This window comes from Grammomys surdaster, unplaced genomic scaffold (genome assembly GCF_004785775.1).
Source record: "Grammomys surdaster isolate TR1022 unplaced genomic scaffold, NIH_TR_1.0 135, whole genome shotgun sequence".
In the NCBI taxonomy this organism is placed as follows: Eukaryota; Metazoa; Chordata; class Mammalia; order Rodentia; family Muridae; genus Grammomys; species Grammomys surdaster.
The window spans coordinates 1,932,581-1,942,205 of NW_021604593.1; the positions used below are offsets into that span (position 1 = coordinate 1,932,581).

The following is a 9,625-nucleotide window of genomic DNA, read 5'->3' on the forward strand; positions in this document are numbered from 1 at the left end:
TGTGTGCCTGGGGCCCAAGGAGGTCAGAAGAGGGCATCAGATCCCCCGGAACTGGAGTAATGAATGGTTGTAAGCTGTCATGTGGGAGCTGGAAAATAAACTTGGATCTTCTGGAAGAGCAACAAGTACTCTTAACCATTGATCCAATACTGCAGCTCTATTTACGATTAACTTAACTATTTGGCCAGTGTCTTATTACGATGACCCATCTTTGTCTTTAGCCTTTAGTTTCCAGTTTTCTTTGGTTACATCCCTCAGTGAATTTCTCTGCCAAGCTGCATCTTCTCTTCTCGATTCCTGGTGGTTTTGTCTTCTATTTTCTTTCAGTATTTCAGTATCTTCTAGTGTTTGACCACCACCATCTCTCCCCTCTGCACCCCCCCCCACTCTCTGTTGTTAATTTTTGTTTGTTTGTCTGTTTTTGACAGGGTTTCTCTATATAGCACTGTCTGTCCTGAAACTCACTTTGTAGACTAGGCTGCGTCACACTCACAGAGATCCACCTGCCTGCACCTCCCAAGTGCTGGGATTAAAGGTGTGCACCACAATGCCTGCTACCACCTCTCTTATGTCCTCATATTAGGCCTCCATGGGCTCGCCCTTGTCCCTGTTACTCGCCCTTGTGCCTGCTGTGACCAGTGCCCTCTGTGTATTTTCCCATCAGCCCTTGTGTTCCTCGCTCTGTGTGCCCTGAGGCATGTGCCTACTAGTCCACCAAGATATTCAGTCTACACTTACTCTGTTCTACCTCCAGTACAACTTACCAACCTTTATTTTCCTTCCCTTTGTTTCCAAACTTCTTGAAAGAATAAAAAAAGGATAACAACAAGTTGCATTATGTTAATGCACTCAGCCCCACCATATTTACAATCTGGTTTCTATCCCACCATCCATGAAAATTATCATGAGTACTTTGCCATCATTGATACCTCTATAGCAGTCAACAATTATTATTAGCTGTGACATTCCTTGGAAACTTTACTTCTTGGCTGATGTGTCATTATAGACGCCTGTCTGTGACTGATTACTTTGCCCCCCTTTTTTCTGTGCTTAAGATCCAATCCAGGGCTTTATACAGGCCGGGCATGTGCTCTACTCCTGAGCTGCATCTCCACCTGCCTTTTCTTCTATGGCAACACCATCCTATACTGTCTTCCAGTTGTAGCTACCACCAAGATTCTTCCAGCCTTGTGCTCTCTACTTACCTTCTATGGTTTCACACACCCTCTAATTGAGAGTCCCTGAAAAGTCTGCATTCGAGTCCAGTCCTTTTCCTGAAAATTCCTCATGCTAGATTCTACCAGACTGTTTGAATCTCACAGTCTATGAGGAAAAAGTTGAATTCATTATTGTGTCTTTGACAAACTTGATTTTTCTTCCCACATTCTCTTTTCAGTTATTCTTGCCATAGTTATTATAGTTACCCCAGGTTGGAACTTTTCAATGATGTTTGAGTCTCTCCCCTTGCTCGCTCTTTAGTAGTGAGTAGCTCTTATGAATTTTTATCTCCACTACTAAACCATTTAAGTTCTCTACTAAACCATTTCTCTTTTTCATTGACTTTAAAGAACCTTGACATTTTAAGTTCAGTGTCTTGTCCAGAATGAGACTCCACGCCCTTCTGTGCTGGGAAATGAGACATGAATGATATAAACCAAGCATGGTAATCCCATTCTCTATGGATGCGAATTGATTTAGAGATGGGCGTGTGATCCCACTCTGACTGATGCAACATGGAGAGGTATCGGTAGAAAGCACTCTGCTCTGTGAGGGTCCTGCTCCTATGAGTAGAGAGCTCCGGACCCTTCCCCTATTCTTCTTGCCCTGAGTGCCTCTGTTTTGGAGCCACAGCTACTGCCTTGTACCAGTGAGGCTGGAAGGGAAAGGTGTAGGAGTGGGGGGAGGCAGTGAGCTGACAGAGCCTGTGCCCTTCCTGATTCTGTGAGACACTGTAGTGCTGTTTGGAGACATTCATTTTCAGCCTTTCTTGTAAAAAGTAATTAAACCTTTTTTTTTAAATCACAGTTAATTATCATACTGATCCTTGTAACTTAACTTACATTCATATTGAGAATTTTCCAAAATCTCTCAGATCCTTGTTTGTTTGGTTGGTTTTGTTGTTTGTTTGTTTGTTTGTTTGTTTTTCAAAGACATAGTTTCTCTGTAGCACTGTCTGTCCTGGAATTCTTTGAGTCTGAGTCCAGCCTATTCTACACAGAGATCCACTTGCTTCTGCTTGCCTCTGGCTTGTGTGTACTGGGATTAAAGGCTTGTGCCACTACCGCCCAGGCCTCTGAGATCTTTTAAAGTGTATTATATTCCTCTTGCTTCTTCAGAGTACTTGTCTTAGTTTGCAATTATGTAGTTGTTTGATTACTTATTAATATCCCTACTAGATAGTACTTGAGAGGCTAGGATTCCTTACGTTTTAACTTTGCTATTCATTATATATACAGGGCCTGGCATTAAATGAACGATCAGGAAGTAATTATGGTCGGAAAGAGTAAATGAAGAAACAAGTGAATAGCAGTGGCTCCTAGGAAGCCAGCCATCACTCATCCCAGAAGATAACCCCCAGGCTGAGTGGAGGAGAGTGCTGTTTTTATTATTAATGATGTAATAGTGGATGATTCAGACATCATACCTTGGCCTTTTAAAACATAAGGCATGGAAAGGAGTATGCTACCCCACTGGCTGAAGGCCCAGAAAATAGAAGGCTAGAGATTAGGATGAGGTCAGACATGGGAGTTGCCAGCATTTAAATAAAAGTTTAAATGTGACCCTTAGGATCGAAGTGATCTTGCCTCACGTTCTTAATTCTCTATACTCCTCCAGTGAGTAGGGAGGTGCTCAAATCATGTTTCTAATAAATTGATTAGTGTAACAACCAAACTAGTCCAGGCAATTGGATAGCCATAGCTCCTAAGCTGCACTTAAAAGCTGATTAGTGTTTTTCAGATAACAGTTAATGACAAATGGAAAGTGAGCTGTAAGCCTCACCAGCTGTCTTGAGTCCTGGGGAGGGAGGGACTATTTGCTGATGGACTTGTCCTCTGTGATGTGCCCCTGCCTCCCCAGACCTTCCACTATTGAATGCTCCTTTTAATTTCTTCTGTGCTTAGCCCCGGCCCTCAACATTCTGTTCTTCATCTTCAGTTTTATTAGCTTTTGTTGCCTGGACACCTATACTGACTCTTCAATACATTGGCAGCTTTGTAACTCACCAATTCTTTCATTTCTTCCCCAACAAACTTGAATGCTTTGGGGAATGAGAATGGGTACACAAGTCCACAGAACTTTACAGAGTGTGAGTCTATATGACTGCTTCAAGCATAAATGGTCTAACCTAAAAATTAAAGTTACTAAAAATCAGAAGGGAGTCACCAAGGGCAGGAACTTGTTGTTTTCTATGTTTCATTTTGTTTTATTTTACTTTTACTGGGTATGTATTATTTTTGTAATTAAAATTTAAAAGAGTAACAAAACAAAGCAGAGTGGACCTGGGAGATTTCTATATCCAATAAACATTTCAAGAACCGAAATACCTGGAAATGCTAGATTAAATACTTAAACATTTCTGTACATGCTCAATTCAGCAGTCAGGAAGTGGTAGGACAGTATCCTTACATAACTTCAGAGGAATTTAGTAACATCAAACCTTTATGTGATAGCTCCAAAAGAAAGTACAGACATTCTAAATTCAAATAAAATTTAAATCCTAATAGGCACAGAACACTGGAGCAAACAGCTGCCCGAGGGGCGTTGCCATCCTTAAGTGACTGTGAGCTTCCATCTTTAGCTCAAAAGTTACAGAAGAAAAGAATTTAAGACTTCTGAATGAGAGACTAGAAAAACAAAGTCTTCTAGTCGAAAGGAGTTGTTCATATGACTTTGAATACAAAGAGAGCTATTCTCCCTAAAGTTCTTTATCCAGGACAGCTCTGGAATACACTGTGTTGAAAACCACATTCCTTTTTTTAATATTCTGAAAAACTCAAACCACTACAGAATGGTTATTTCTATTTCTTCCTGTAATTACACATATATTGGCTGTATTTTGAGCTGTTATTGTTAAATGTATACCCATATGGTTTTAGAAGTATCTTTGCTCCTATGGAAGTTACTTTTGTCTTAAAGTTTGTTTGATATTAATACATCTGCTAACCTTGTATTTTCTTGGGTGTGTCTTTTGGGTGTATCTTTTCCATCTTTTTTCTTTCAGTCTTCATTAACACCACATTTTCTATATATCTTTTATTATGCAGCATATAGTTAGACTTTATATGTGTGAATATGTATATGTGGTATGTCTTAGTTACTTTTTTATTGCTGTGAAGAGACACCATGACCAAGTCAACTTATAAAAGAAGGCACTCGCCGGGCAGTGGTGGCGCATGGCTTTAATCCCAGCACTTGGGAGGCAGAGGCAGGCGGATTTCTGAGTTCGAGGCCAGCCTGGTCTACAGAGTGAGTTCCAGGACAGCCAGGACTATACAGAGAAACCCTGTCTCGAAAAAAACAAAAAAAAAAAGAAGGAGGAGGAGGAGGAGGAGGAGGAGGAGGAGGCAGCGGCGGCGGCACTCAATTGGGGACTTGCTTACAATTTTAGAGGGTGAGTCCATGACCATCATAGCAGGCAGGCAGCCATGGCACTAGAGTAGTCGCTAAAAGCTCTTATCCTGATTTGTAAGTTGAAAGCAGAAAAACAGAGTGACCATGACTGGCATGGGCTTTTGAAACCTCTGAGTTCATCCTAGTTACACACCTCCTCCAAGAAGGCCACACCTTATGATCTTTTGAAAACAGTTACAGGAAGTGTGAGGATCAAGGATTCCGATATATGAACCTAAGGACCATCCTCATTCAAACAACCACATGGTGTATGTATGTTTGTGTACATGTGTGTGCTCATTCTTATGCCTGTGGAGACTGGAGTTTGATCATTGTGTCTTCCTCAGGGGTTCTATACCTTATTTTTATTTTAAAATTAATTTATGTTGTCTGCGTGCACATCTTGCCTGCGTATATATGTGTGTCCCATGCATGCCTAGTGCTCGTGGCAGTCAGGAGAAGGTTCTGGATCCCCTAGAACTGGAGTGTGACAGTTGTGATACTGGGAACTGAACCTGACAAGTGCTCTTCACTGCTGAGCCTTCTTCCAGCCCTCTACTTTATTGAGACAATGTCTCATGTAGGCCAGGCTATCTTAAACTCCCTTTGTAGCTGAGGATGGCCTCCAGAGTGCTGGCTTACAGACACCATAATGAGCATGTTGCCAGTTTTGTAATTTTGCCTTCTAGGGGCAGTTAGTTTTATAATTTTTTTTAGAATGTTTTTATTCATATCTAGTTATCAACAAATTTCATCATAATATGTCCAAGTATGATTTGTTTTAATTTGCCCTCTTTGGCTCTCGGTGTGCTATTTTAAACTACAGACTTCAGCTATGGAAATTTTCTGGTTTATTACCAGTACTATGTGGTGCATTGGCTCTCCCCCATGTTCTCTATTTGCAGTTGATATTAGGCCATCTGTTTCTAACATCTCTCAAGTGTTCTTTTTTTTCTCTTTTTCCCATGTCAGATGGATAATGTGCTGACATCATGACAAAATTCGAAGCGACACATTTCACACAGTAGCTGAAAACCTGCTCGTTATACTTAGAAAACACAAGAGGGTCTCTTCCTAAGTACCTCTGTCTTTGTCTTCCTGGATGATTTCATTCACTTAACAGGGTCTTTTTTCTTAAGTATGTTTAATGTGTTTGTCACATTCATGAAGTTTTTAGTAGTTAGATGAGTATGTTTCACTTCTAGGAGTTTCCTGCTAATTATTGCTTTAATCAAATTGAAAATTTCAATATGTAGCATTTTGATTATTGTTCAATTGAAGTGATTTAAATTTTAATTGTGGTTTCTTTGGTTCATATGAAATTATATTTCTCAATTTCCAAATATCGTGGAAAGTTTATAGTCAGTGTTTTTGTTATGAACATTGAAGCTGTAGCCAGATAATGCCCTTAATTATTAGACATTTGAAAGAAGTGGAGATTTTCTATATAATTAGTTTTCTGTTGTGGTTTGGATCAATGCCCCCTAAAGGTCTGTGTATTAGAAAGGCTTAGGCTGAAGGGATAGCACTCTTTGGAGATAGCCCCTAGGGGATGGGCACTAATAGGCGATGCCATTGAGCCATTCCCTTGAAGTGGATTGTGGGATCACAGGCAGTCTCTGCCTGCTTCCTAGCTCATGAATTTAGTGGTTTGTTCCAGTACATGTGACTTGTGCTCAACAGGGACTGAGAGCAATGGGCTGATTGTGGGCTGGGACACCTAGAATTATGAATCAAAATATTCTTTTTCTCTTTATAAATTGACTCCTTCAGGTATTTCATTGTAGTAACCTGAAGCTGACTAATACAGTAAATATTCCTTTTTTGTAAATGTTCTGAATATATGTGCTTATAAAAGAATGTGCATTCAGTTTTCCAAGAACTCAGAACCTCTGTCTTATGTACTTCTTCCTTCCACTCTGTTAAGACTTGGTGATAGTGCAGAAACAATATGCATCTATGCAAACCATGGTTCATATTTTGAAGTCTGATCTTTCTTACCCTAGCTAACAGAATTGGCACAGCAGCAAGCCCACCTCCCAGGCACAAAGCAGGCACGGATAATCAGCAGTTGCTTACATTTTGACTTAGCTCTTTGTTCAGTAGAATAGGAGTAATAAATACATTTTTTAAGTTTAGAAGGGGGCTTTTGAAATGTAACCCCATTGTAAGTCAATATTTGTATGTATATTATACATATATGTATCCATGTAGAGATATGTTCACATATCTATTATGTACATAGTGTGTGTATATGCACATATTAAATGAAGTGTCAAACTTTAGTTTTGTTTCTCTAAAAATGTTATAACTCCCCCATCTAATTTTAAAAGTTGCTCCAGAAGTTCCTATTATTTTGCATGATTATATGTGTAGTTGTGATTCAGATATATTTTCTTCTTGAAATTTGTTAAACTTAGTCAGTCTGAATTTGTTTCTTTCATCTTTCTAGACTATTCTCAGCAACCTCTCAAATACCATCCCTGCTGTCTCTTACTCCTGGGGCTCCAACCAACTGTACATTGGGCCTTCTTACTTGATTGTCTGAGTTCTAATCTGTTCCTGCTTTCTTTCTATGTCACATCCCTGCTAAAGTCTAGATAATTTTTGTAGCTTATTTTTCTGTTTACTTACATTCCCTCTGCTGTGTCAAATCTACTATGGAATCTGTCCATTAAATATTTAGCCAGAGGCTTATAATTCTAATTTTAGAAGTTGTGTATGTGTGTGTTTCACAGATTCATGTTCACTGTGTACACGTGCAAGGCTGCCTGCGTGGATGACAGTGTTCTGCCTGCACTCCGGCTGTAATCCTTGTGCAGCTGCTGTTTGCACCATGGTATTGTCCCTCTTGTGTTTATTTGTACCTTCCTACTCATTTTTTGTTTGTTTGCCTGCTTTTGTCCTTTGGTGTTTTGACACAGGCTGTCCTTGAACCCTTGAAATCACTATATAGCCCAAGGTGGCCTTAAATTTGCAGCCGTTCCTTACTGTTGGGATTATAGGCCTATGCCACCACACATGACCTACTCATTGTTTTTAAAAAATCATTTGAGTCCAACAAGGAAAAGTCCTCCTTTTAGGAAAGATTGATATTATTATCTTCTGGCAGGTGCCTGGAGTTAACTAACAGTGCATCTCACACAGAGCTCACAGCTCAGCACTTCAGGTACTCAGGGATGTAAAGCAGTATGGCAACTCCACTGAAGCTGGAACTCATCTCGTTCTGTGCTTTTCACCCATTCTTTGTGCTGCTGTTGTGCAGTTCTTGCTCACACGGTTGCTCTCTTACACTGTTAACTGGGACCCACAGCATTAAACTCCTAGGATAAAGGAAAGAAGATTCCCATGTTGGCAACCAGCTCTTGACTTTGGCATAGTTGCTTTTCTCTACACAAGTGAACAAACCCAAAGTCAGTTTGAGTGACTCTGACTCCTAGGCCTGAGTAGCTTCACTGTTATCCTCCCTCCTGGCTCCCTTTTTCTCAGCTTTTGCTCTAAGGGTTCCTGGTTTTTTGAGACAGGATCTTGCTCAGGCTAGCCTCAGATGTTCAGTCAGTTCGGTGTTAGCACTCTGTATGATGAGCCCCAGATAGCCTCCTGATCCCACCTCTCCAGCACTAGGATTACAAGTGTTAACCACCAGGGGCGGTAATGTTGCTAGGTATCAAATTCGGGTCCTCCTGCTTGTGTGACAATAACTAGATGTTAGTCCTTGTAGTGCAGTCACACAGTCACATACATCTTGCCACTTTACTGTTGGTTAGAGGAAGTCAAACATTCACACTCTAGATAGGAGTGTATGGTTTTCCAGTCTACACATTATGAGTTTGGCTGCAAGTGACAGAAAATGGCACAAATTTGATAGATGTAAACAGCTTTAGGTCAGATCTTAGGGCTAGGTGGCAGCTCTGTTTCTGGGTGACTCTGGGGTCTTCAGTTCCTTTCAGCCACACTGTGACACCATGCATAAGAAGTTACCTTTTTCTCCGAAGGTCAGGAAAGAAAGGAGCTATAGAAGAGGGGCAGCAGTACTCGGAGTCCCTTTGGGAGGATACCAGAGACTGTCAGAGCTCTCTCCGCTTGTTTCCCACTAGCCAGCCCTTCCTGCCAAGGAGGTTGAGAAATGCAGTCTTTATTTGTTCAGCAAAAATCCTGTTGCTGTGGAGTAATGCAAAACAGATCATGGACACCACTGATAGCTTCTACCGTATGTGGCTTTAAGTAAGATAAGGTTTATTTGCTCTGTGCTTTAAAAAAAATATTTCATAAAGTTACCTGTACTTTGAAATTTGAAAAAATAATTCAAGGCATTATCAGTGACTTAGCTGCTGCTGCTGCTTTTTTCTTTTTCTTTTTCCTTTTCTATTTGATACCAGGATATTTTTATTTTTGTAGTGCTGGAGATTGACAAAGTCCAGGACTTTCTCTAGCCAAGTACATATTCCACTGTGTAAGGTTCATCTTCATTGTCAACCCTCACTGGATCTGGAATCTTCCAAAAGATTCACCTCTGGGGGTGTCTGAGAGAGTGCCCTTAACTGGGCACTCTCAGGCTTAACTGGCTTAACTGGGAGACGACCCACACGGACTTTGGGTGGTAGTGTCCATTGCTTGGGAGCATCAGTATCCATTGCTGTCTACTCCGTGACTGCAGACACAGTACAACCAGCCTCTCCTCCACACTTCCACAGCCTTGCCTTCCCGCTGTGTCTCTTCCTAATTGTAGCCACATGCACTCCTGCCCATAGGCCGTTTCTGCAAGGTGTTTTGTCCCAGCACCTAGGAGAGTGACTAGTGCAACCATGGAGGTACAGTCTTGGCCTCCTGTATTTGTGTTTTTTAAAAAATTAATATGGGTATGGTGGGCCACAGATGTAAATCTGATTATAAGCACTGTACTTGGGAAATTGAGACAGGAGGATTACCATAAGTTTGAAGCCAACCTGCGCTGCATAAAGAGTTAAGGGCAATATGGGCTACATAGCAAAACTCTATATTTAAAAAAAAAAAA

The 9,625-nt window shown here is 40.8% G+C and overlaps 1 protein-coding gene and 1 non-coding gene across 2 annotated transcripts in view; one reads left to right on the forward strand and one right to left on the reverse strand.

The window, feature by feature from the left end:
* Sil1 (SIL1 nucleotide exchange factor) overlaps positions 1–9,625 on the forward strand; it is a 229,223-nt gene that overhangs the window by 184,028 nt on the left and 35,570 nt on the right. The gene's annotated exons all lie outside the window — the stretch shown is intronic.
* On the reverse strand, positions 5,578–5,679 carry LOC114617284. The gene has a single exon (XR_003710765.1). It is a non-coding gene; the product is annotated as a small nucleolar RNA U13 (small nucleolar RNA).